Below are 27,826 nucleotides of genomic sequence, written 5' to 3'. Positions count from 1 at the left end.
ATTGGCTTAATTAAAAAGTTGGCAGTTGTCAAACCATTTCGTGGATGCAAAGGACTTGCCGTTTAATAGCTCAGTAGTTGGTCACTAATCTAGGCTACTTGAGAGCAAGAAGAATCCTAAGAAATAAAATAATAAAACTGATTTTAAAAAATAGAGGCCTTGTTTGTTTATTAATAAATATTTATTGATTGCCTGCTTTTCAAGGAGCAGCTGTCCTCTGGTTAGGAAATGTGTAAGTGTGTTTCCGCAGTGCTGAAATTGCGGGCTGAGCTGACCGGTGAATAAACGCAGGTGGAGAAATAAGCTTGTTCCAGGTGAGGGACCAGGTAGGGGAATTTGAGCCGATTCAGGGTGGCCAGAGTGCAGAGGGAGGGAGGGCTGGTAGGAAGGGTTCTAGAAGGATAAAATTGACAAAGGCCAGAGGATGCATGGTCCTGTGAATCAGGTTAAGGAGTTTGGAAGTGTCAGGCAGTGGGAAGCCACTGAAGGATTTTAAATAGGAGAGTGACTTGTTCTGACTTTTTTTGGTCAAAGAAAGCCAGTCCTGAGGGTGATTGTTTTGGAGAGTGGTCAAGAGAGGAGGCGGGAGACCAGTTAGGCTGTTGCGTTTGTGGGGTGAGAAACTTAGAAACAACATAGCCTCCTTGAATATTGAGCTGCAAGGAACTTAGAACCTTCTCTCTCAGTGTGATCTGTAGGTGACCTGGGAGTTGGTTGGAATTGCAGAGTCTCGGGCCTACCTGAGACCTGCTGAGTCAGATCAGAACCTCATCTTAACAAGATGCCTGAGTGGTTTCCCTGCACCTTCAAGTTTAAGAAGCACTGCCCTGGAAATCGTCTCTACTTGCTCCCCTACCCCTATAAATAGAGAAGGAAATAGTCCCAGAAAGGTTATGACCTTTCTGAGGTTTAAAGTTTGTATGTTTTATATAAAGACTGCATTAAAATTAGTTTTGTGGGGGCTTTTTTCTTTTAAGTAAACTGGATAATTTTGGCTAACTATAAAAATAATCTTGTATCTAAATGTATAATAGTTAATTAAAGTTTAGTATTACCTTAGGAGATTACAGAGCTTTAAAAGCACGGTTGGTTAATTCCTAGCTTTGTAAGTCTTTGTAGAATTTGCCTGGGATTTTTTTACTTGCTAATCCTCCAGTTCTAGAAATTTGTGAGGTTAAAACACAGTTTCTTTTCATTTGCCCATTTGGTATTAATGGAGAATTACAAAAATACTCAGGGCCAGTTTCTCTCTCTTCTTCCAGAAATTCAGCATGGTGTCCTGGGAAGTAGAGGCTTATTAAGTCCATGCCTGCTTTATGACTTCACCCTTTGATATACTTTTAAACTATTTTTTTAAAAGCAAAAATATCTTCTCTGCCCCCATCTTCCATCTAGGTAAAACGATCCTATATTAATAAATGTTGCTATTCTAACAGTTGGTGAGACTTTAGCCCAGTTTCACGTGTGTCAGACTTAACCCAGCAGTGCCTTCAGGTTTTCGTGTTAGAAGTGGATTTGAAATACGTTAAATATCTGTTACTTGATAAGTGCTCATTTCCTGTGAGTCTGCAGGGGAAGCTTTAAAATTACTGAGCATTGATTAGCTAGGGGAGAAAAAGCACCTGCTGAAACTTGTTGGCTGGAAGTTTTTGTGCCTTAGAAGAAGAGATAAGTGACTTCTGTTCTGGATGGCACCACCCCAGAACCTTGCTGACGGAAGGGGCGCGGATAATGAAAGCACTAGTAGTCAGGAGATGACTCAGATGTTGTTCTTTCAAAGGCAGGGTTGAAGGTCATTAATGGATACAGTTAAATTTCTAGCTGTTCTTTGTATTACTCTAAAATTCTTTTTATATATTTATTATTTCACAGCCATGTTAGGATACCTTCAAAAGAAATAAGATTGAAATAATAGTTGATGTAAGATCCTGCAATCCTAGCAAATCTTAATTTTCCAATAGTTCTTATCTATAGGCGTCTCTAATTTAACATGATTATAATTGTTATGTAGATTCAGTTTGGTCTTGGTGTCTTCTTTTTATTTTTTACTTAACATTGTATTACAAACTTTTCATATGTGGTTATTTCTGTGCCTCTTGCCACATATTGCAAAATTGCTTTCCAAGTCAGGGTAATTTATTTACCAGTCTGAGCCAGTTATCTCATCTATGGGATGGAAGTAATACAAATTCTGTGTAATAAGATTGTTGTAAGAAAAAGTGAGATTCTCCATGGAGACTGTGTTTGGCATGGTACCTGGTGCATAGTGGGCCCCCAGTAATCAATGGCAGCCTTTATTACTGGTCCTAGTTAAATGGCAAAGCAGGGCTCAGCAGGGGCCAGTCTTTTGAACTTAAGTTGAATGTCTCAACCCTCACCCCCACCCCTGAAACCTGTTCTGGGTGTGGTTTCCTTCAGCATGTTAGAAGAGTGTTTAGTTTGCCTGAAAATGCAGCCAACTGGAACACCCCCTTTTATGTTCCCCTTTAGAAAGCACACAGGGTTGACAGCAGTCACTTGAGTCTGGTGACTTTTGATGTAGGCTGAAGGTCACAATGGTGGTGCCTCTCCCAAGTTCATAAAAAGCATCTGGAGCAGTTACTGCTGAAACCAGAGCATCCAGCACTTTGTCAGAGAGGACTACTGTAGCCAAACTCATATTAACTGCCCTCCACAGATTGTTGAATGCCTCTACTGTGTTTGCTTTTGAAAGGCCTTTCTTAGCCTTTCTCTCTCTCCCAACCTTGTTTTCAAGAGGCACAGGACCTTTAAGTAGCAAATCCAGTAATCACAGTAGCATAGAGACCCAGGCCAGCCTATATTTGGGTTCACAAAGGCTTTGTGAAAGATCTGGCCTTAAAGTCCCTTTTGAGTGCTGAAATGATGCAAGTGGAAAGTTAATTTGGGGATCACTGAGGCACGCTTTATTCTTGAAGAATGTGAGCAAAACATAAAAAGTCTGGAGGCTCTGTTCTTCTCTGGTGGCAAGGAAATTACGTGGACAATTGTGATGGAATTTTGGAGTGAGAGCTGTCTGTTGAAGCACAGACTAGATTCAGGAGTGTGTGTGTGCGTGCGTGTGTGCGCTTTGCCTTAAATCCTTATACAAATCATAGACATTATTTTGGTGACACTGACATGCAAATGGTGGTTATCTCTTGGAATGTGGCCTTGACATTTTGAATTAGGTGTTTTTTTTCTTTTTTTTAAGAGAAACATTGAAGGTCTGTTTTGAAGTGCATGCAGTTTTTGAAAGGCTGCCTAATCTGTTTGAACTGTTAAATGGCAGTGAGTTTCTATAGATTGCTAGCTTGAATGTATAGTAGTTGAAAGGTGAATACAAGTCTAGTGCAAAGTATGTTTCTGGTACTTGAAAACGGTGCCCTGATTTCTATTGAGGGAGACGTTTATTCCTACAGAGGTTTAAACGACTTGCTATAAAAAGTTCAGTCTAACAGTGGTAGAGGGAGATTATGCATTATCTGCAAACAACTGCCAAGCAGATGAAATCCCAGCTGCACAGAGTCTGTGGTGGAGAGTGGGTGGGGGTGGCCAGGGAGCCACGTGATCAGAGCCTGGCGGTGGTGGTGTGGTGGGGAGGCTGTCCAGGGCTCTCGGAGGCTGCGATCAGTGTTAGGATGTTTGATCTCCCATTTCAGAAGCACGATGTGGTAGAAAGCACATCGGCCGTGGATTCAGATAAGCCAACATTCAAATCTCGGCTCCACCAGGCACCTCACTGAGCCCCATTTTCATCTGTTAAAAACTGGGAAGAATAAAAAGACCTTGGGGTAGTTGTGAAGCTTAAGTCAGTATATTGTATTAATAGGGTGACCAGCTCATCCTGGTTTGCCAGAGACTTTCCTAGTTTTGGCACTGGCTGTTCTATGTCTGGGGAATCTCCCCAAGTCCCAGACAAGCTGGGCAGTGGGTCACCCTAATTATACGTGAAAGTGTCTATTACTGTGTATGGAGGACAATGTCTGTGTGTGTGTTTGTTCATCCCTGTATCCTTCCTAGTGTTTGGTACATAAATAAATGTTTCATAAATAAAGGAATGAATGAATGAATGAGTAAGGTAATGAAGGCAGTAGTACATTTTTCTAAAGTGAGTTAGCAGGTCTTCCTTCCAGTTGCCTCGTCTCTCTTGCTGATGGCCTCAGCAGCCACATAATAATGTGTTGGATGAAAGAATGAATCACACGGTAATGATTTTGTCTCTAGGATGTGGCTAAACTATAACTTGAGGAAGGGCTTTTCTGGGTCTACTTTTTTGATAAAGTGAAATTTTAATAGGACCTTAGGGACCTCCCTCATGTGGTCTCTGCAGGGTGCTGGGGAATTTATTTACCTTTAGTGGGGAGGAGTGGAGAGGGGAGCCCACAGTACTAAAGTACTTGGCAAGAGAGAAACAGTTTCCTAGAAATAATTAAACATCAGGTTGTCTCTTCTTCTTTTGTTGTTTTTTCCCTTTTTCCTTTGAGTGGGATGGGGCAAGAGTAGTTGGACCAGGAGAAAGTTTAAGGGTTATGCTAATGTAATCTCGTCACATAGCAAAAAGGGTCAAAGTGGACCCTGCGAAACTGAAGTCCATTCTTCTAGGTGTGGTAGCCATCCAGAGTTTTCTATTGTGTGCCTGTAAAATGAATGCAGCTTTTAACTTTCGAATATGTCTGCTCACAGTGATACAGCATGAGTAATGCTCTTCTAGAGGCTGGGCAGTTAATAATACTCTGAGCAAATAGAGGCAGGGCCTCAGAAATTTAGATACTAGGGTAATATGCAAGATTTGCCTTTTAAACTAAAGAAAGATCCACAAGAAAACTAGTTTTGGCCCAAGAACTACTTCTTAGTCCTCAATGCCTCCCAGTCTCCTCCCACCACCACCTTTAAAAAAATCTTTGGTTTTCTTCTGCAAGTATGATTTCACTTTTGAGACGGTAGGTTATTTTTTCACTTGAAACAGAAGGAAGCAATTTTTTAAAGTCGTACTCATTCAGTAGTGGGCTTGACTGTAGCCAAGCTTGACTAGGAGTTCTTGGCCACAGAACCACATACTGCAGTCTTCATCAGGGCAGTAAATTCAGATGACTTTTTGGGAAGGGAGAGGGCTGGAGTTGAGGGAGGGGCACTGGGACAGTGACCTGCTGGGCTCAGGCCCTGGAGCTGTTCCTTTGTGAGTTTCTGCCACCAGTGTGCTGGGAGGGTGGACCCAGTACCATCTCAGCCATTGTTGTCATCCAGTGATTCTGAAGTGACCTTCTTACCTCATTTTCCTGTGAGGTCATAGTTGTCTGCAGACACACATTATGTCATGGATTCTTGCTCCCTCTTTGTTTGATAAGGAGCAGCTCTTCTCAATGCTTTTTGGAGGAGGAAAGTGGGGCGCACAGGTCGCTCAGTGATTCTGCAGTTGATTTGGGATCTTCTTTGTTCCCCTTCCCCCAGCGGGAATTCACAGCATAACTCATTTGTTAAGGTTCCCTGCGTTAAAAACCAACCAACAAAACTCCTCTTGGAGTAGGAGACCTGATCATTAGAGTAATTATTGGCCTTACTCAACCCCTGTTTAATATTCTACCGTTGGAGGGCCTCCGTCTGCAGCTCTGTGCTAAGCACTGGGGTACGGTTTCTATCCCTGCCCTCAGGAAGCTCACAAACAAGTCAAGAGACAGGAAAACAGATACAGTTTGTGTAATAGGATTTGAATGAGTGGATATAAAAAAGAGGGGTGTGCTTTACCACCTGCCAAATAGAGAACGCCTGCCCTCCCCACTCTGTCGGGATTGTTGTGAGAGTCAGTTACAGTAATGTGTGTGAACTCCCTATGAAAAATAGAAACTCAGAATCAAATCTAAGAAGTTTTTGTTTGGGGAAACAAATTCTGAAGCTCTTTTTGTTCTCAGGTCCACTCAACTGGTCTGGTGTCCACTGATGAAACAGAGACCTTTTCAATAATAATAGCCAACATTGAATACTTATGTACTCGACTCTGCTATTTATTATATGCATTACCTCATTGCACGCTCACAAGAATACAAGAGATTGGCGCAGACATTATCTCTATTTACAGATGAGGAAACCAAGCCTTGGAAAAATGAAGTAACTTGCTCAGTGTCATGCTGCTAGTAAGTGGTAGGCCTGGCAGCCACACCTGGCTGTGTGTTCACAGAACCCTTCTCCACACTGCCTCTCCAGAGATAGTTATCTTCCTGGGAGGATCTAGGTGTGGCTGGGTGCAGAGGGAGCAGTTGGACCATGTCTAGCAGCAGCCAACACAGTTTCTTGAGTCTGCTTTGAAGCAGCTTCCTCAGCCCCACCTCCTCAGAGTGCATCCTCCGCTCTGGGTGTGGGATTTATGATGTGGTTTCCTTCTTCCTGCTTCTAGAGGTCAGCTGTTCTCCCCCAGGGTCAGAAAGCCCATCGGTTGCTGATAATCTGCTGGCTGGAGTCACTCCTCTGTGCCCCCCCTGTGTTCAGGATGGGTCATGCTTGTGTCGCTATGCAGTAAGCCAGGGTGCTGTGAAGGCCAGATCAGTGCAGTCTGGTTTGGAATCGGAGGTCACACCCTTTCCACCACATTGCTCGTGAGTCTGCTGATGCCTGTGATGTAAAAGTTCAACCACAAGCCAAAAAGCTCTTACACTGAACGTGACTTTAAAAAAAAAAAGCGGGTTTTGCAGGCTTTCCAGTGTGAGCCGGGTATGAACCAGGTGCCTTCATGTACATGTTATTTGTCCTTTTAGTAGCCCTGTGAGGTAGGTGGTGTCACATCTGTTCTGTGGATTGAGGAACCTGAAGATCAGAAAGGTGAGATGAGATGGCAAGGTCACTTAGCTAGCAGGTGACAGAATGGGTGACTTTGCAAAATTCTGCAGCGAGAGGGGGCCATTTTCAACATTTCTTTGAATTTAAAGTATGCTTTTTCTGTATAGGTAGAGGCAAATAGCTAGGCATAGTGTACCTGTCCGTCAGCATGTGGGTAGATTGTATTAATTTCATTTAAAACGTGTATTTCATCACTCTTATTAGGGATTCAGCCAGATTCCTGGGTGTTTAAAAGTATGACACTTAGCTAGCAACAAACTGAATACACAGCTTGAAAATGGAAGGCTCACCAATCAGCTTTCTCAGATAGTTTCAGAAAAAGCCATTACTCTTGATGAGTAAGTCCTTCCATTAAAAACAATGCAGTCTGCTAATTTGCTTATCATTGATACTGCAAGGGGCATAAAACTGCAGGAATGGATAACACATCGTGTATCTGGAAGGACAGAGCTGACATCCACCCACATGTGGATACAGTATTGGATAAATGCAGTTAGGATATTCAGGGGGGACGTTGAGCCATGTAATAGCCTAAATTCGGGTGATGTTGAGTCTTGGCGTATCAGGATTCTTTTGAACACAGTTATAGACGTAGCTATAGATAGGAGCAGTGCTAGATCTGTGAGGGCTCTGGATTTTGAGTTGTTAGGGATGAAGTGTCTATAGCCAGACATCTCTTTTGGTGCAATGTTGTGGTGATTCAGTGGCGGCCGGACTGCGTGATGGCTCAGCTTCAAGGTATCAAGGACTCATTTGAGTTTGTCCACAAACCTCTGAACCAAAAGGAGAGGGAAGATGTGTTTATACACATTTGGGAAGTTGAGTCCCAACATGCCTCTGCTTAGGCAGTCTTGAAAACCTTGTCTGTCTTCCTTTCTCCTGGGTGAGACAGGAATTAACCTGTAGGTCAAAAGAAACATATTTGGGTGGGTGCTTAGGGCAGCTTCCAGGACGCGGTTCAGTTTAGGTTATGGCGGCAGAGTTAGAGGGAAAGGTGGGTCACAGTGATGGTCTTTTGCTTTATTCCTGTCGTTCCCCATATCTGCCTCTCCTTTCTGCTGCTGCTCAGTTAATGACTTAAGGCTAGAACATTGATAGGAGGTGTGCATAGGCCCAGGAAGATAACTGTTGGTTCTACTTGTTGCTTCAGTTTCTTTACTCTACTTTGATGATAGAAGTATTGTTACCTAGACCTTGTCCCCAAGACTGAACTGACAAAACTTGGAAGCCAGTTGCTTATAATGTGCTCTGGTTGACGTGCCATTGCAGACTGGCTGTTGGAATAAAGTAGCATGTGCCTCCTAATTAGCTAAGAGTAAGTGCTATGGATCAAGGCAGGATAAGTTTTTAGAACATATTTATACTTGTAAGATCCCGGAAAGAGCCGTCAAATCTGTCCACCCATTCCATCAACAATTCAACAAGCAAGAGAGTTTCATGGTGAGCAAGTTACAATGCTAAGCACGCTAGAAACGCCCGTGTGTAAGAGACAACCGCTGCCTCACATTACATTCTAAGACATGCAAATAACATCCCTTGGTTGTGAGATGCAGGAGAGGCTTTTTGGAGGAGTTGATGTTTGAGCTGCAACTTTAAGTATGACAAGGATTAGGTAATGAGATGGTGGGTGCTTGGGGGCGGGGATGGGATATGACCAGATGGAGCCATAAAACCGTAAGGCATATTGGAGGAATGGCTAGACGTCTGCTTAGGATATGATGTTTATTTTTTCCTGCCATTTCAGTTGTTAATGCTTATTATTATTAGATTTTTAGTTGGGACTTTTGCCTCCTTTTTGTTAGCCAATATCCAGCTAATCTTGGCACAGGTACAGGGAATCAGGTGCTTAGCAGCTGATATTGGTGAAATGACCTTGCACAAGTGACTTGCATCTTATTGCTCTCACCCTTTAGAAAGGAGGTTGTTAAATCATCATCTGATAAAGATTTGAAGGCCCCTGCAAATAAATGCATGGAGGATACTAGTGGGATTACCAGTAACCAACTGGTAACTTTCATTTCACTGACTATTCCTCCAAGGCTCTGCTGGGTAGAGGCCCACTGCTAAAAAAAAAAAAAATGTAAGCATGTCTGCCTTCTGTGTTCTCTGTGCTCACAGAATCAGTCCTTTCGGGAAACTAACAGGCTGCCCAGGAGGGGGAAAACAAAAGAAAAGATATCCTCATGCAGAAAGAAGGAAAGGAGTTCCCTACCTAAACTTTAGCCCGGTAGTGATGGTGCTAATAGTAATACAGCTGAAACTTCTTGATACTTAACCCTGTGCGAGTGCTGTTCTGAGTACTTTGCCTGTATTGATTCATCTGCTCCTCACAGCATCCCTGAGAGATAAGAATTATCTCTATTTTGAAGATGAGGAAACTGAGGTACAAAGGACGCTTTGCCCAAGGACATTTAGCTAGTAAGTGGTAGAGCCAGGATTCCAACCCAGGCGTTCTGCTTCTGGACTCTCGGTCCTTAACCATTCTTTGTGCTGCCTCTCCAGAGCATTTCCTTTGTGATGCTTGAGGCCTGTGCTTTTGTAGATCTCAGATTAGCGTTTTGTTAGGAGAGCAACTGTCAGGAAGTGGAAATTCCTATTCCAACTGTAAAAGATTTGCTAAGACTTTCACTTTGAATTGGAGGTGATGTTGAAAATTCAAGCCCTACCTAATTCTTGGAAGATTTTCTTCTTTTTTCTTTGATAGAAGTTTGCTTTGGTGATTCTGGGAGCATAAGAGGGACTCAGCTGACAGTGCAGATGCCTTGATCCTTTTTTTCAGTGGTACAAAGTATTTGTCACCATATTGCAAACTTACCATTTCTATTCTGGCAGTATTGAGTTTTTAGTTTTTAGACTTTTTGGTTTGGGTAGTGGTGTATTTTTCGGTTTTGTTTTTGCGTGGTATTTTTCCAGTATACAAAATTGTTTGTGCAGGAACTGTGGGAACCTGGAAAGTAGGTACTAGTCTTGAAGTAGAATTTTGGAGTTAAAAGTATGATGTTCACTCCTGAGGCGTAGGCTGCAGAGAAAGTAACCCTGCGGCAGTTTTCAGTGGTGATGGCATTACATAGGAACACAGAGTTGGACCAAAACCCACGTTTTAAGTTCAGATTCTTGAAGTTTGCTGATTTTTCTTGACTTTAAACATTTTCAGCTGCTGGAGCATTTGTTGGTGTAGATAGGCCGAGTTTCCTTTTGTTCTGTGATGTCCATGTGTGGATAAAGTAGATAATCCCTCTTTCTGGCTCAAATGCTGCTGCCAGGTATAAGTGAAGACTTCCAGCTGCTGTTCACATTTTGTTTTCAGGCAACCTTTTGAGTTTCTCCATAGCAGATATAAAAATAGTTTTTAAGAGGGGCACCACTTGTTCTACTCTAAAACCAAAGGTGTGATTTTGTTTGCCATCCCTTGTGTTGTAAATTTGGCATAAAAGAAGAGAGTAATTTATATATATTGTTGATACCCCACCTAGTTCCAGAAATGATTTAATTTGGCCTTGGTAGGTGTCTCCTCATGATCATTTTTGTGTATGTGATGATAATTCTGCTGCTTGGAGAGTTTCGAATCGCAAGACTCACCATAGGATTATTGGGTTGATGCACGCTGGGTTTGTTTTCTTCTTTGGCTTCTCTGTCCAGAAGAATGTCTTTTTTTAGGAAGGCCTGACATTGCTACACTGAAATGTACCATGTCACTTCTATGTGTCTGCTTTTCCCAAGAAATTTTCTTTAGAGGGTGCTGTAGAAGAACCCTTTTGTCTGAGAGTGTATGTTGTAAACTCCGTTTTGATCTCTTTTGAGAATAAAGCTCATTTTATGGATTGGTATAGTTCAAGTGATCTCTTTTACCTTTTCTTTGAGATTCAGTATACTTAAAATGTAGGAGCCAAGACAAACATATAGTCAGAATGAATTATAACAGTTTCCATTCAACATGTGGTCCCCACAGGTGTAAGACTGTCACCCAAAGAGAGAGAATGCAGTATCAGATTATGAGCTCCCACGTTTTTGAGATTGATTCTGTGGAGATGGTAGCGAGTGTGTGGCCGCTGTATGGGTAAACGATGTAACATCACAAACCAAACTTTTCTGAAAACAACCTCCCCATCTTTCACATTTACGTGTAGGAACCATAGTGACCAGTGAGGATTGCTTCATTGCTTTGTAGTAGAAACCAGCATAGTAAGTAGGAAAATCTCTGGCTCTCCTAATAACCAAACTGCGGATAGGCCAGCTTCTCACTCCACTGGAGCACATTGCTGAAGACTGGGCCTGTCAATGGAGTTTAGCGTTGCTGTTCCATCCTGCCTTTCAATTGGGAAGATGTGTCTGCTGTGTGAAGTTCTGAAAAGTACTTCTGTGAGTCCCAGTAACTCCTGACTATTGACCTTTGGGTTTAGGTATAAGGTAAGTCTCAGAGAATTGACGAGAACGTAGGAACTGGTTCTAGCCAATGCACTGAGACTAAAATGATTGTATTGTTTGTCAGGTCTTACCAGAAAGTACAGTGTGACAGAGAGATCCTAAAACTGTAAAAGTAAATAGCCTACAGCAGTTAACCGTATTTACTTTGGAAGCAGGCTATAAACCCAAATCTCTGTGCTGGGAAAATGAGTGAGTTTCTTTTCTCCTTTCCCCAGGTGAAAGCTGCTATTGAGAACTGCTCTCTGGTGTTGCTAGGACAAACCTGTATGACCTTCTTTATGTAAATAATTAACAGGGAAATACTTTCATTTATGTTAAAGCCATATATGAAAGGGGTTTCCGTGCTGGTTCTGAAGCCTCTGGCCCTGTGTGGGAGGAAACCAACATTGAAAAAATTTGAGCATCCAAATGGTCAGATGGAACCCTGGAAGGTCCTCTTCAGAGTAAAACCCATGTGAAGGTTACTCTGGGGTGACTTTCTCATTACATGAGGAGAGGATTTTGCTTCTTGCTGGTGTGCGGAGTGGTGGAGGTTAAAGGTTAGAACTATGCATGGAACCAAAAAGCACCTGAAACGTGTAGGGAAGCAGCAACATTTAGAGGCTTCTGACCCAAAAGTACCAGGCCTGGAGGTAGCCAATATGAGATATACACATAATAAATTCAATGATAGTACAAGTGTAGGATGGCAAGCAAAGGACTTGCCCACAGTCATTAAATGCTTCTCCTTTGCAATTAATAATCTTTGTCATATTCTTAGTATTGAGGGGGAAGGGATGCTCTGATTTGGGAATTCTCGATAAAGTCTTCAGTGAGACACAAGATGGTGACCATCCAGCTTGCCCAGGACATGGTCCTTCTTTGGGGCTGAGAGAATTTGGTGTTGCTTTCCAGGAATCATGGCTGGTGCTGAACTGCCCCTGCCTCTGGTCTCCCACTGTTACTCCTCAGCTGATGAGCCAGCCCTCGGAAAGCACAACATTCATGCTTTAGTTTCTTTGCTTTTTATTTTTAGCGTTTTATTTGCCCTGGGGTCACTTCGAAGCTTTGGCTTTTCAGGGATTTTCCTGGGGGTACAGCCCCACAGTTTAGAAAACCTGTCCAAGGCCTGAGCTCATAACAAGAGTAAAACCCTTTTCCCCTTGTCATCACTGCTTCCTCCTCAACTGACTAATTAGCCAGCTGCTGCAGGTCTCATTACACTTCATTAATCCTGAGCATTGATCTGTAGGAACTGCCTCAAGATAAAAAGAGGAAACTCAGCTAAACATTTTTGTTGCTGCTGCTAATTATCCCAAACTATACTTTTTATTTTTTTTGGAGGAAGATTAGCCCTGAGCTAACACCTACTGCCAATCTTCCTTTTTTTGCTGAGGAAGGCTGGCCCTGAGCTGACATCCGTGCCCATCTTCCTCTACTTTATGTGTGGGACGCCTACCACAGCGTGGCTTGCCAAGAGGTGCCATGTCCGCATCTGGGATCCTAACTGGCAAACCCCGGGCCGCTGAAGGGGAACATGCGAACTTAACTGCTGCACCACTGGGCCAGACCCCAAACTGTGCTTTCTATTAATTAATTGCTCTACTTACCTCCAAATCTGAACGAGGAGCTTTCCTCATGCCAGACGCCAGGTGTTCCACTCCTCCCTGCTGCAGATGTGCCCTCTGTGGTTTGGTGTGTGGGGTACCTGTAATTATCAGGGCCAAGAATAGGGTGGCCCTGGAAACCCAGTAAAGGAAAAACACACCTGGAGGAGGTCTGCTTGGCTATAACCTCCACTTGTTCAAAGCCTTCAATTGATACTGATGCTTTTTTCAAACAGGTGCAATTTTAAATTATCTCATCTGTTTCTTAAAGTATAGGATGGCAAAATAATTAACAAAGCTAGGGGTTTTTTTGTTTTTTGGTTTTTTTTTTGAGGAAGATTAGCCCTGAGCTAACATCCATGTCCATCTTCCTCTATTTTATGTGGGACGCCTGCCACAGCATGGCTTGACAAAGCAGTGCATGGGTCCGTACCCAGGATCTGAACCGATGAACCCCGGGCCACCAAAGCGGAACGTGCGAACTTAACCTGCGAACTTAACCTCTGCGCCCCTGGGCCGGCCCCCAAAGCTGGTTTTCTTGATTCACTAGTTCCAGAGTCTAAAAAAGAATTTTAATGGAGTTTGGAATGGGAAAGAGTAATGGATGTTTCTATGCTGTGGCTAAAGGTGACGTTTGAAAAGGAAAGCGTCGATCTTGGGCTTGGGTTGCTGGTAACTGAGAGGAAGGACTCTGATGGTGCAGGGTGAGTTACACTCCTCCCAGGTGGGAGGCAGCAGGGAGGAGCACCTCCCTGGATGGGACTTGAGGAGAGGTCCTGAATTGAAAGAACACTTGAAAATATGGAGGATTCTTTCTGATGAGGGCTTCTGCTATCATTGAATTATAAGTAAAACTCCCGGTGTAGGAATTATCAGGAATTAAGGTTTCAGGATACCTTAAGAGATTTGGTTCCATGCTGAAACTTACTCAGCATTCAGACTTGAACCCCCATTTCATCTCACTTGCAGCCTGAGGTCTCTGCTAGTGTAGAATTCTGTTTAGAAGAGTGGGGACTGCGGAGGCAGACCTTGGTTCAAAGTCCTGGGACTGTGCTTGCTTTGTGACTATGGGGAAGCTACTGAACCTTTCTGAGCCTTACTTTGTTCTTATGCAAAATATATTTGATGATAAGAGTACCTACTTCACATGGTGGTTGTGAGAATGAGTTTTAGTGAAGTGCCTAGAAGAGTGCCTGGGCCTTACAGTAATTGCTCCGTAAACTCTTGAGTGTGGAGGTGGGTATGAGAGATGATTGAATTCCCACATCATCCAGGATCGTATCCATGGAGCTTCCCACTGCTGTAGCTGAAGCACTGGTAGATCAACCGCATTGGGCTCTGATTTTTTTTTTTTTTCCCCCAAAGATTTTATTTTTCCTTTTTCTCCCCAAAACCCTCCAGTACATAGTTGTATATTTTTAGTTGTAGGTCCTTCCAGTTATGGCATGTGGGACACCACCTCAGCATGGCTTGATGAGAGGTGCCATGTCCGCGCCCAGGATCCGAACCAGTGAAACCATGGGCTGCTGCAGGGGAGCGCTGGAACTTAACCACTGGGCCACGGGGCCGGCCCCTGGGCTCTGATCTTGTCCCTGTGACTGATTGGTGATGTCACTGGGACTCAAACCTTAACTATGAAGCTTTGACCCCTTGACTCACCTCTGGTGAGTTGGTCCCACAGTGTCTTTTGCCACCTGTTACATGGAGTATGTTAACCGTCAATGAGGCTGGTGTGTCGTTAAACTGTAAACAACTCCAGCATCTATCTGTATTTCCCATTGCTTAGTACAGCAATTTACAAACACTTTGTAAACATGGAATTTGTTTTTCCTGTAGAGGAAATCTGAGGTGGAACCCCAGTAAATAAAGAGTCTAAAATGGGAGCTTTGCTGACCAGAGCGCAGGTGAGAAGGTACTTGGAGCCCGACCTCTGGGAACCTGGTTTGAAAACTACTCCTCTAGCATCCCGTAGACCTCAGTGTTTCTTCAGTGAATGTCACTTCTTTTGGTGTTGATATCCTCAGTCCCTGCCCATTAAAAGGAAGTATTAATATTTGTTCGCCTTATTTTGTTTATAAATTTTATGTAATATGAAATACTGATTTAGTGTTCTCCAGAAGAAGGTCATGCAAGTTCAGACTGGCGTTTTACTTTAGAATACTCATTGAAGACAGCCTTTCACATGAGACCTTTTGTGGTGCCCAGGAGTTTTTCCTGCAGTTAGTGCCCTTTCTATTCCTACCCATCAATCTCAGACCCACCCGTTGGTGAGCCTCAGTTCTCTTATCAAATAAAAATGAATTGTGTGTTTTCCCCTCAAATGGAAATGCCCGTTACATATTTCAAAAATGGTATATGCTCATTAAAAGAAAAAAAAGCCCACAAACAGTACAGAAATACAGAAGTGGAACTGCCTCCTGTCTCTGGTTTTACTTCTTGAGATAATTACAGTTAATAGTTTGGAAAGTATCCTTTGATACCTTTTTATGTAGTTACTTACACTTAAATATATGTATAGTCATAGGATCATACTAAGTATACGCAGTGTTCTGTGAATGACTTCATTTGTGGCCACCTTCCTAAGCCTATATACTGCAGATTTCCCTTACTCTTTTTAATGCATACATGCTATGCATCTTCTGTATAGATGCATCATATTTTAATTAATCAACCTGTTAGTATATATTTAGTTGTTTCTGGTCTTTCCTGTTTTGTTGTTGTTGCTGTCTGTTTTTGGTGAGGAAGATGGGCCCTGAGCTAACATCTGTTGCCAATCCCCGCCCCCACCCCCACCCCCTACTACTTAGTTGTATATCCTAGTTATAAGTCATTCTAGTTCTTCTATATGGAATGCCTCCACAGCATGGCTTGATGAGCAGGGTGTAGGTCCGTGCCCAGGATCTGAACTGGCGAACCCCAGGCCACCGAAGCAGAGTGTTTGAACCCAACCACTTAGACACTGGGCCAGCCCCCTGTTAGTCTCTGATTTTTACAATTATTTTAAAAATTGGTGCTCTTCATCCCATACAACTGTTTGTGCTTGTGCAGGTATTTCTAGAAAGTAAATGTCCACGGGTGTGATTAGTAAATGGAGGTAACGCATATTTAAAATTTTGATATTATCCACTTAACCCTACCACCAACCACGAGTGTGCACATTTCTCCATATCTTCAGTAAGTGTGAAAGGATTTGTTTTTCAAGTCCAAGAAATAGAGTTTGGTTTATTTTCACCTAGTCCTGAAAGTGGACCTTCTGCCATATGCCACCCCAGCAGAACTTCTGTGGGCCTCCAGCCCCTCCCACCCAGTTCCAAGATTATCATCTTTGTAGAAGCTGTGTAGGAGAAACACCCGAGGTCTTCATTAAGCAATGAAACATCCCTGAAGAACACATCAGCTATAGCAGTAGGCTTCCCAGGCCGTATCTACGTAACTAGCAGTAATACTCCTCCTGTGACAGGGTTGGTTGGTTTACTTTCCCCAACAAACTGGCAAAACTACAAACAGCCAGGTCCGCACACCTGTTGTAAGCAGCTGACTGTGGAGTGTGAGACAGGGCTGACTTTGTGGAGTGCGAGGTAAAGCCTTGCTTGTAGGACTGGGAGGGAAATAGGGTGGAGTGGGGGCCCTGCAAGTGGGTGTGAACTCTGGAACAGTTATAAAGATTTGCATTCTGTTTTGTGGGAAGAGATTTGCGTTTAAGTTAAGCAACACTGCCACAAGTTTAACTTTCCAAAACAAATACAACAACAGAGAAACTGATCTGCCTACTTATAACCCCCCTTTTGTTGCTTTCTTTTTTCACTTGAAACAAGTTAAATTAAGGTAGATGACCAGTTGTAAGTTAAGAAGGTTCAGAATGATCCAGGTCACACCTTGTGCATTGTCTTCTATAAAACTGTGCTTAAAGTTTTGATTAGTGTTCCTATTAATGAAAAATAGATTTTGATTAAGAAAAAAGCAAACTGGTGTAAACATTAACTGTCCTACCCACCTTTGATTAGTGTGAGGGATCCTTTGGGGCGACCCACATGTCAGTTAGGTCATCTCAGGGGTTGAATCTGGGGTCATTTCCTCCTCCAATTTTTCTGTCCTCCTTTATTGAAACAAGGCAATGTACACTGTGTGCTTACAGGATCTACCCACCAAAACTTGTACTATTTGACTTTGAAAGAAATCTTGTGTAACCATTTATCGTATGGGTGAGGTTGAGGAAAGCCACAAAGGAAGTGAGCAGAATTGTTTTTCAGTGACAGCTTTCTCTTTTTCATTTTAAGGTATCTTAAAAATAGCTATAAATGGTAGTTGGATATAGCTGTCTGTTATCTAGTGTTGTGAATTCTCGAGGAATTGAAAATTGCTTGTTAACTTTTTGAGAGAACTCTTAATGCTGTTAGGTGCCCTTCCTAGTGTCTTCATACTAGTTACTCAGTAAATGGTTGCTCATTGGTTGATACATTAATCCAAGATGGAAAAAATGACAGGAGGCCTTTATGGCTGAATGTCAGGTACTGGTGTGTTTAACATTTACAGTTCTACATGAAATACTTTTTCATGCAGTGAAATAGTTGGCTGAGTTAAATACATACTCAAGGATTAGGTCAGAGCTTATTCAGTAAATTACTTCGTGAATGAAGAATACTCAGTGAGAAGTGAAATTTTGGTTTAATGTACTGGGATGTCACTTAGAAAATAGTGCTAAGCTCTAGAGTTCTTTAGTTCAGTCCAGGGAACAGCCCATCTTTATAACATTATGCATTTTGTTTTTGAATCTTGTCACAACCAGTAGTTATTTCTGAAATCCACAAGTAGTTTGACGCCTTTCCCCTCCCCTGCAAACACACATGCAGGCTTGGGCTTACTGACATATACAGCTGTAATTTTGGACTTTTGCGTTGACGTTGAGACAGTCTTATTTATCATTCTGTCATTTCAACCCTGATAGTTTCTACACTGGCTCCTGGTCACTGGCCAAAAGGGATTTAGGTGACTAATTTGTAATGTTCTTTAGGACAGAAGCCAGTTTTTAAATTCTTCTGTTTGCATTCATTTTTTAAAAAATATAATTTCTCTTATTAAGTGGAACCTTATCCTAATTCTGTAGTTCCACGTGATAACTCAGCATCACTGTGGCTTTCTTTGTTACAAAATAGTAATCCTTTGCAGATTAAATTTACACATATAATCTTACTTGGAGGACTTCTGTGATGTCTTAGATTGTCTTTGATGGACACTACCACAATCAATTCATTCAGGTAATGATTGTTAAACTCTCTACTATCCATGAAAAGCAGACAGCTTCTGGTGATCTTTACCTCTTTTTGACTGCCTCCTCTTCCTTGTCTGTTTGTCTCTGGTTTAAAAAAAGAGTTCCCCAATCTTAGCTTTTTGGAACTCAAATGAATTACAGTTAACTTGGACATCCTCGTTGTGCTGGAGAGCTGTCAGAAACTGTCCCGAGTGGCTGGAATTGATGCAGTTGTCTTGATGGCAGCGTCAGCTCTGAAAACATTGAGGTAGAGTGATATTGTCTTCTTGTATCTTGAGTATCTGACAGTAATATGACACTAGTGTGTGAAAGAGAGTTCTGTTTTCCTCTCTGCGCTGTTGATCCTAGGAATTTTAGAAAACTGGAAAAGTTAGAACATCATAAGCCAGGCCTAGGGTGCACACTATTTGATTTTTAATATACTGGCTTAGACCAGCTACATGGTGCACAGAGCAGTATGGCTACCTTTTTTGTGCATTGCATGAAAAATATAGTAAATTTAAATTCTCCCTCTCCTTATCCACTTAATCTCAAGGCTGCTATAATAAAATCTGCCTTTAGCCCTTGAAAATGAAGTGTAAGATTTTATCTTTACCAGTGAATTTATGTGCCACAAGATCTACTGGCTTAAAATATAATATTTACTGCTTCCTTAGTTGGTAAGAAAAAGTAATTTCATACAGACAACTCCCCCACCCCCAGCATATTGCAGTTAAATTACTGGCATGAAATCTTATCTCTAGTGTACCTATTATGGTTGTTGCCCTTTGAAAACTCTCTCCTAGTTGGTCTGATTAATGTTAGCTTTCTGCCATATAAGTTTAATAATTAAGGATGTAGTGTCTGTTTAGTTCCATCTTTTGAGGATATTACAAGTTACCCTCAGTCCACCTTGGACTTAATATTTTTTAGTTGCCTTCCAAGGAGGATTAAGAGAGAGGAGCTGATGGCGAGTGAAGAGCCCCTCGAGAGTCGAGAACCGGAAGCTTGCGTGGAGATGGGTTGGAAAGTTGGGAAATCTGGCCTCAAGCTGCCAGGCTCCTGCTCATCCTTTGAACATGAAGGAGCAGCCTTGAGTTTCAGCCTGTGGTGCACGTGCTTTCCCTCCTGACAGCTGGGGTAGCACACTGTTAACTCTGTCGTGTCAAGGCACCCAGAGGAATACCCTCAGCTGGGGAGGGGAGAGGGCCCTGAGTTCATCCCCTGACTGAACTGACACCTGGGTAGAGACCTAGTAATATAACTTAAGAAAACAATAAATGTGGCTACTACAGATCAATCTGGCTGCATGTTTAATAGTGACATTTAAAATGGTCCCCACTGTGGTGGCTTGTTCATAGCAAGCACTCAGTGCATATTTGCTAAGATGATTTTGATTTGAAAACGCAAGCTAACAAGTGGGGTGTGGGACCAATGACATTATAAAGATGTTTTAAACTAGGAATTGACAAACCTTTTTTTGTAGTGGGCCAGATAGTAACTATCTTAGGCTTTGCTGGCCACATAGGGTCTCTTTTTATCCTCCTCTGGTGCCTCCTCTGGCGCTGACCCCCAACCCTCTAAAATGAAAAACCATTCTAGCTCCCACGCTGTACAGAAACAGGCTACGGGCTGAAGTTTGCTGATGTCTATTTTAAATTGATCTTTTCACTTATGGAGGAACTGCCCTGTGATGGATGGCTGTGATGTTTTTCCTGTTGTTTTGGGGAGGTAATATCTTATTTTCCTCAGGCAGCGTGGGATGGTGGTGTGAGTGGGAGCTTTGGCATTCTTCAGGGCTCAGATAGGTGAGTATTCTAATCCTGGATGTGCCTTTGCTAGCCATATGCCCTCAGGCAAATCACCAAACCCTCTCTGTGCCTCATCTGTTTAGAACTAACAGCTTGTGGTAAACAAGGTAAAGTTAGTGAAGATCCTAGCAGGGCATCCACCAGTGCATGGAAGCAGAGTAGAGCTTACTTTATCCTCCATCCTGCTGATTCTCCCTGGCTGCAGTTTCAGGCTCTTTCCTGCTGGACTGTCCCATGGAGATGGAGAGTAGCAGATGAGCAAGCTCATGATATGGCTTCCTGTGTATATGAGGGCAGTTTTGAAGTGTGACACCCATTTTCAGGCAAGTTTAGTGAACCATTTCTGAAGATTTCTTCATGAGGTCTTTTTTTGTATTTTTTTATAAGGCACTTACTTTTTCCTCCTGGTTTTGGTGTTTTGCACTACTTAATTCACCCTAGTTCTCACCTTAGTCTCTTCTTAGAAGACTTAGCGGTGTTACTCTGCCCATGTGCTTTCAGAGTTCACCCCCATCATAACCTCAGCCTCCTCCACAGTCTTGGCTTTTTGTGGATTGTGACTTTAAGGGCCTTACCTTGAAGTGATAACCATGACAGGCAGGCAGGACCCCTGGAAATTGGCCTGCTTTCTCAGTTCATTTTTGTAGGTCTCCTCTGAGAGGGTCCCTCTGCAGCGCCCTGGTTTCTGTGTTGGCAAAATTGGGCCTGGGCTACTCAGAAGAAGGACCCTCTGTAAGCTGCAAGCAGGGCCTGCTCCACTGACGTAAATCGTAGGTGCAAGGTTACATAGAGTTCATAGTTGTTTTATAGTCTGCATATCAGACTGTTAAGTATTAGCAGAGAATTGCATATTTGCTACACATGCCTTTAGAACAGATGTGTACATGTGTTTTGTCGGTAAAGTGGGTTAAACTGTTAGGAAAAATATTTTAACTCAAGTTCTATTTATATACACATCAGCAAACATAAATTAAAGGCCCCCAGACTAATCCGTCACAGGGAGGCCTTCAGTCAAAAGATTAGTTTCCTTCCTTTTGCTGCCTCAAGATAACAGTTTGATTCTCCTTTATCAATACAGCCAGTTGCCTGTTTCCGGTTTCCTGCTCTCTGTATTTTGTAAGTTGCTCGTGGGAAATGATTTATTTATTTTTTTCAAGCTAAAAACGTATGGAGACTCCACCCTACTGTATTCTTTTGTTTTGAATTAGGATTCCTTTTTTTTTTTTAACAACTCAAGAATTTAATGGATAAATTGTTAAAATTAGTGTAAATTAAGTCTTGTGACTGTTGGCCTGTTTGGGTCCTGTTAAAGTAATGTTATAAGTATACCTGTATATATTTTGCAGCTTTGTTTTATTGGACAAGTATGTGGTGGCAGCTGCCCCAAAATAAAGGAAAATAAAAGCAAAATTTTGTCAAACTTTTTAGGTTAGCTTTGGACCCCTTTTAATCTGAAAGACAGGACCACAAAATTGCATATTTATCATTTATCAGATCTTGAGGAATAGTCGCCAGAAGCAGTTCAGTTGTGAAAGATTTTTAGTGACATACGATGATAACATTTAACTACTTAGGGACTGTCTAGAATTTCTTTCCTCCGTTTCGGTGGGACCTCCAGCAGCAGCAGGATTTATCAAGAGCCTATTTGTTGGGCGCTGGAGGTTTGCTGATTCATTCAACAAATGTTTATTGTGCACTCACTCTGCCAGCCATGTTGTAAGACTCTAAACTTGTAGAATTGGGTCCTTGCCTTGGAGGCGGCTAGTTGAGGAGATAGCATGCAGGATACATAATGAAAAGATAAGAGCACCTCCTATCAAGTGAAGGCCTCTTGGAAGAGCTAATCTTGGCCTGGGTCTTAAAGGAAAGGTAAGAGAAGAAAAAGTACTTTCCAGGTTAGGAGAATGGTGTAAGCAATGGTGGGAAAAGAAATGTGCAAGGTGAGAGTTCAGAACATGGCGAAGAAGAGCTATTGGGTGGGAACACAAAGATGGTGTGTCAGAGAAGATCCCAGAGGAAGCAGGTGCCCTTGGAGGGGCTGCTCGGCACCCTTGAATGCCAGGCTCAGAGATTTGGACCGTCTTATGGATGACTGGGAGCCACTGAAGGTTTTGGTACAGTGTGTAACTTTGAAAAACCACTGTTTGGGGAAGATGACTGTGGCAGTGATGTTTAAGGTGGGTGAGAGTGGGGAAAGCACAAGGCAGGAGATTTCAGTAATTGTTAGAGAGTGGAACCTGAAACCGTCCCAACTGTAGTGAGCTTTTTCTTCCAAACACCCAAAAATACATTGTTGAAATCATTGTTTATAATATCTTGTTATTTTTCAACTTTCTATTTAGTTTCTCCAACTAGACTTCTAGTTCATTGAAGGCAAGAGACCTTGTCTTAGACAAAGAGTTCTGCATACATTATGCACTTTTTAAATATCGGAGCTTATTAACACTCAACTTCAGATTAGTCCTTATTCAACTAGTTATACAGTATTGTTGATTTAAATAGCCAGTCTTGGGGAAGTGTTCATGTGATGACTGCTTCATCATTTCCTTTTGATTTCTTCTGAGTTCCCATCCTTGCACCTCCTTTCCTACTGTGAACCCAAGTCTACTCCTAACTTAGCTATGTGCCTATACAAAGAAAAATTGCACATGATTGCCAGCTCTTACTTACGGTAGGCCATTATCTTAGCAGAATTGAAGAAGATCCTAATAGAAAATATTCTTGGGTTACACCAGGAGGTTCAGACTATTTGAAAAGTAGAAGAAAGATTTGCTCTCTTCAGCCAGGTATAAATTCAATCTTGGGCAATTAATGATTGGGGTCATTTGTCAGTTCCTGTTTCTGTATTTCTTTTATTTTCCATACAGAGATGTTCCATGCCTTCAGGCCTTCCTTCATCCCTGGCTCCCATCCCTTTCCCTAGCCAGAACTGTGGCATATGGTGAATATGGTTTTGTTTAGCACTATGTGCAAGTAGTGTTGCAGAACGATTCCGTACAATCATTTCCATTAAAAAATGCCCATCTGTTCATCAAAGTATTTCTTATCCTATAGCTTAACTCATTACTAACAGTGTTCATTTTTCCAGTTACAGCAAATTCTCCAGAGTAACTAAGAATCAAGCATTACATCCTCCCAATATTGATAATAGTCATTCCCTAAAAAGAAAGGAAAGTCTGTTATGTGCTTCTAGAAGGGGATGATGGAGAAGAAATTCACAGCCCTTTGGTTAAAACTAAGCAAGTATGTTTCTCTGTTCTAAATATCTCATACCCTTTCTGTGAGATGTCTTCTAAAAATTTCAAGTTATTTATCAAAAACAAGACTGTGAATCTAGATACTTAGAGGAGAAGATGTAGCCATGCATCTTAATTCCTCTTAACCTGACTGAACAGTGGGAGAGACAGAGCAACACGCAAGGATGCTCAGTGCATGCCAACCCTGCTGCTACTGGTTGGTGACATTGAGCAGCCCTTAACCTCACTGAGCCTTGGGCTTTGCTGGAGATCACTCTTGTGTCCCACCTTCCTGACATAGTTGCTGTGTGGTTCTAGTGAGCTTCAAGAAAGTATAAATTGCTGTTCAGATGCATGGTGGTGGTATTGCAGGCATACCATCTTATAAAATTCTGTTTTCAGGAAGGAGCACCATAATAGAATTTCATTTATAATTCACTCCTTCCAGGGATCAGAAGCTGATGTAGGTGTTGCCACTCACCCAAGGTTGGGTTTCCTTATCTGCTTCTTAGTAGTTCTCATTGACCAGGCGGTTGGCTAATTCATCTCTGAGCCCATGGAGCTAAAGACTTAGCTGGCTGGGTCTTCACACGTGGAACCACTTCTGGTTCCTAGGTTCTCGGGATTGCAGGGACATTTTGGTAGAATTTGTGGTTCTGGGAAACTTATTTTGAGAGTAGCTTTAGGAGTCCTGCCTGACTTCCACCCCTGCATTGACACACAGACTGTCTCATCAAATTCTCTCCCGTGGAGGGATGCTGGTTCTTTTTTCCCTGTCTTCACTTGAGTCCCCACTTTTCCAATCTCTGCACCACTAGTGCTGCAACTGCCTCAAGTCCCAGCTCATATCGGTAGGTACATGATGATATCTAGGCCACCAAAAGGTGTTAGTGTCCTCAGGTACCATCTTGGGTTCCACTCTGCCCACCACATTGTGAGTCATTACAAAGATGAGTTGGTGAGAACCTGAAGGCCTTTACGTGGCGGAGTGAGGAGACTTATTCTCTGTGGGATCAAAGGTAGAGCAAGCCTTGATGGGCCAAAGAGACAGATCTAGTCTTGATGGAGACACCATCCCAACAATTGGGAATTGCCCAGTAATGGAGCAGACCCTTTCACCAAGTAAGGACTTGGGTTAGGATGGTGAGATTATGGGTGATTCTGTATCTTCTATCACTGAAAATTTTTTTTTTAAATGTTGTGCTAGAGGCATTATTGCATAGTGATTGAGAACCTGGGCTTTGGAGGCAGCCTCCCTGGAGAGTTACGAGAACCCACCTCATGGAGTAGTTATGAGGACTGTAAAGCATGTAGATCAGTACTTGGCACGTAGTAAGTCTCAGTGAATGCTGTTATTTTAATAAAAAGAGAAAACCACCCATTTTCTTTCTCTACAACTATTAACAACCTCCTGCCCACCCCCCCCCCCCCCCACACACACACACAGTTTCTCTCCATTCTGGGATTTTTAAATAGCTGGCCTAGGTGCAGTAGAAGGGATTTTTTTGCTTTTGAAAGAAGGTTGGTTCAGATGACTTCTAAAGCCTTGTTCTGCCCTGAGATGATATGATTCTGTGATCTCTGGTAAGTTTATCAAATGGTTGAATTGAGGAGAGCACAGCTTTGCCTGGGAAAGGGAGAAGGAACTAATTTAATGAGCAGTTACAACAAGCTGGGCACTTTGATGTGCTCTTTACCTCCTTTCATTTAATGCTAGAGCAACCTTTAGGTGAGTCCCTCTAAATAAATATAATGTAGGGAGTCGGGGGGCAAACTCAGCTGAGAGATGCTCACAGGGAGCAGGGCTGTGGAGGTGCTGTTCCGTGGCGGCACCACCTACTGAGTTTTGGGCAAAGCTGGGTGGGAACCTGCCCCAGCGTCAAGCTCAGCCCTGTCAACTTGGGAGGAACTGCAGGCATGATTTGGCTTGACTAATAGCAATATAGGCCCTGAAAAGGTAAAAAGTGAACAGAAATGGCTTGGGGGACAGAAGTGGCGGCTGTCACAGGGACCCAGACCGAGCCCTCCCCTGTGGTTCTCCAGGCTGCTGCTGTTCCTTCTGCTCCTCTGCCTTACAACAAGGAAGCAGCAAGCCCATGTGGAATGAGTGGGCCTGAGGTCAGGGAATTTCTGCTGCCTTCAGCCAACGTGCAAACCATCAGGATCAAAAAGCCATTGATGAGGGCTCAGAGAATTAATGAATGAATAGCACCCTAACTTGGGTGTCACTCTTTGTGGGTGGAGTCTGAGACACTATGAATGCCAACTTCAGTTGGTGTGAGTGCAGAATGTCTAAACCAGGGTTTCTCAATCTGGGCATTACTGACATTTTGGGCTAGATAATTCTTTATTATGGGGGCCGTCCTATGCCCTGTAGGATGTTTAGTAGGATCCTGGCCTCTATCCACTAGATGCCAGTAACACCTACACCCCAGGTGTGACAATCAGCAGTGTCTCCAGGGGTTGGCCCAGTGGCATAGTGGTTAAGTTTGTGCACTCTGCTTCGGTGGCCCAGGGTTTGTGGGTTCAGATCCTGGGCGTGGACCTACGCACCGCTCGTCAAGCTGTGCTATAGTGGCATCCCACATACAAGGTAGAGGAGGGTTGGCACAGATGTTAGCTCAGGGACCATCTTCTTCAAGCAGAAAGAAGAATATTGGCAGCAGATGTTAGCTCAGGGCCAGTCTTCCTCACCACCACCACCAACAACAAAATACTGTCTCCAGACATTGCCAAATGTACCCTGGGAAGCAAAATCGCACCTAGTTGAGAGCCATTGGCCTAAATAACCAAAACAATATGGCGTTTGTAAAGGCTCCCTTTTCACATCACCGGATTTGCCTCATACTTGTAAAACTAGAAGTGGGCTCTCTTCCCTCTGCTGCTCCCACCATCTCCTCACACAGCTCAGGCACAGTGACAGCAGCTTGAGCTGGGAAACACGCCTCTGGACTGTCTTCCATTGTCTGTGCCAGGGGCCTCCTGCTCTTCCTCAGGCAGGAGTCTGGCCTAATCAGCCTGGGCCTTGCCAGATTGGGAGTGCAGGGCTGATGTCATTGTGCCTTCCTAGGAAGGGTGGAACAAAGGACGGAGTCCCCAAGGACGCGCAGCCTCATCCTCAGTTTGGCCGCTGGGTAAATTTTTTTCCCTCCCTTTCCCCTCCTTCCTGCCTCAGAAGTGTTTGTTGTTCTCCAAGCACTCCATTGTACGAGGACAGGCTATGCTGGCGGGCTTGGTGTCTCTCTCCTGAGCGCATTTCCTGCCCCTCGTGTGTTATAAGGGTGTTGGTTCTGGTCCAGTCCCTGGGTAGACTCTCCCATGCCTTTTCTAGTGTGGTGTGAGCCTGAGGAACATAGACCCTACGTGAATTTTCTAGCACACTTAAGCTGCCTGAAGCCTGCTCTTGGGCTGTGTGAGGAGAGAAGAGGAGGGGGAGCAGGAGAGAGGGCAAGCAAGCAAGCTCTCCTTTCTTTCCTTTTATTTTTTTGACTTCTTTTCTTCTTCCTTCGCTTGTTCCTGGAGTTCCTGAGGACCACGGCAGCCCTGGAGGGCCCTCCTCACAGATCCTCAGCCTGTTTTATTTCCATCAGCTCTCTCTGCTCTACCCATGACCTCTCTGTTTGCCTCTTCATGGGGAGGAGAGTTGGGGTCGAGCTATAACTCTTCAGGACAGGGTGCCGTGGGAGTGCGTTTACTGTCTTTTGAAGCAAACCCTTGGAATCTCCTCGTAAAGGAATTCAGAACCTGAAAGAAGCCAGGGGTATTTCTGTAATGTGGGATCCACCCAAAGGAGTGACAGTTGGCTGAGGAACACATTTTGTGCTTGTTTATTTAGAAATACTTTAATCCAAGCAGGTTTTCATTTTGATCTTGTTCCCCTGATAGGCTGGGTGTAATAGTGACTTTGAGCCCTAAACCCTTTCTGACAGCCTAGGACATCCATCAAAGGCTTTATTAAAGACATTTCCAGTTCTAATGTAGCACATAAAAGATATTAAAATTTAAAATAATTAGTTGACCCTCAATACTTCTGAACCAGGAGTTACTTGCCATCTGTGAACTGTACCTAGGAGAAGCTTAATGTGTCGGCGTATTCTGCTCTGGACCTGCTCTTTCGAACAGCCAATCTTAGGCCGAAAAATAGAAGCTCCCTGTGTCGCTGTTGTGAAGTTACCATCCATCAGGATGATTGTGTGATTAATAATACATGGGATCTTTTCTGTGTGACCCATCATGGTGTTACTGGTGCAGCTCCTTTTTCAGTCTGCAGTGTGCCCCTCACTGTCTTTTTCTTGTTCTCCCAATCCTGCCCTTTCTGATCCTTTGTTTTGGGTTGGCTTTTTTGTCCCTGGGGAAAGGCCTTTTTTTTTTCCTGCTGGCTGCACTGTTCCTGTAGGGACAGGCTGGACTGGGAGGAGCTGCCACTGTAGCAGGTGGCCAGCTGCTTTGGCGGGTTTCCCAGTGGGTGCCCCGGCTGCCTCACCTGGCAAAGGCGGCTCATCTCATGTTGTCTCTGCCTCACTCTCTCCCTTTGGTGGGGTGGATGGAGCCTCAGCAAAGTCTTCCAGACAGACCTTCTCAGGAAATTCTGGCCAGCCTGGGAGCCCAGTACCCAGGTACCGGGTGTATGCCCCAACGTTGTCACCCAGTGGTGTTGAAATACATAAAAAGTTGTTGGAGTCTGCTCTCTTT

At 43.3% G+C, this 27,826-nt stretch overlaps 1 protein-coding gene across 12 annotated transcripts in view; it reads left to right on the top strand.

The window, feature by feature from the left end:
- The window catches only part of SPTBN1 (spectrin beta, non-erythrocytic 1), a 189,028-nt gene that overhangs the window by 92,091 nt on the left and 69,111 nt on the right, over positions 1 to 27,826 (top strand). Inside the window, exon 1 of one of the 12 annotated variants that reach the window (XM_070572704.1) lies at positions 23,236 to 23,413. The exons of the other annotated variants lie outside the window; for them this stretch is intronic. The gene's annotated coding sequence lies outside the window, so the exon portion shown is untranslated. Of the gene's footprint in view, positions 1 to 23,235; positions 23,414 to 27,826 lie in introns of those variants that run through there. 12 annotated transcript variants of the gene reach the window in all.

This window comes from Equus przewalskii, chromosome 14 (genome assembly GCF_037783145.1).
Source record: "Equus przewalskii isolate Varuska chromosome 14, EquPr2, whole genome shotgun sequence".
Classification (NCBI taxonomy): domain Eukaryota; kingdom Metazoa; phylum Chordata; class Mammalia; order Perissodactyla; family Equidae; genus Equus; species Equus przewalskii.
This window is presented reverse-complemented; position numbering and strand designations above follow the sequence as displayed.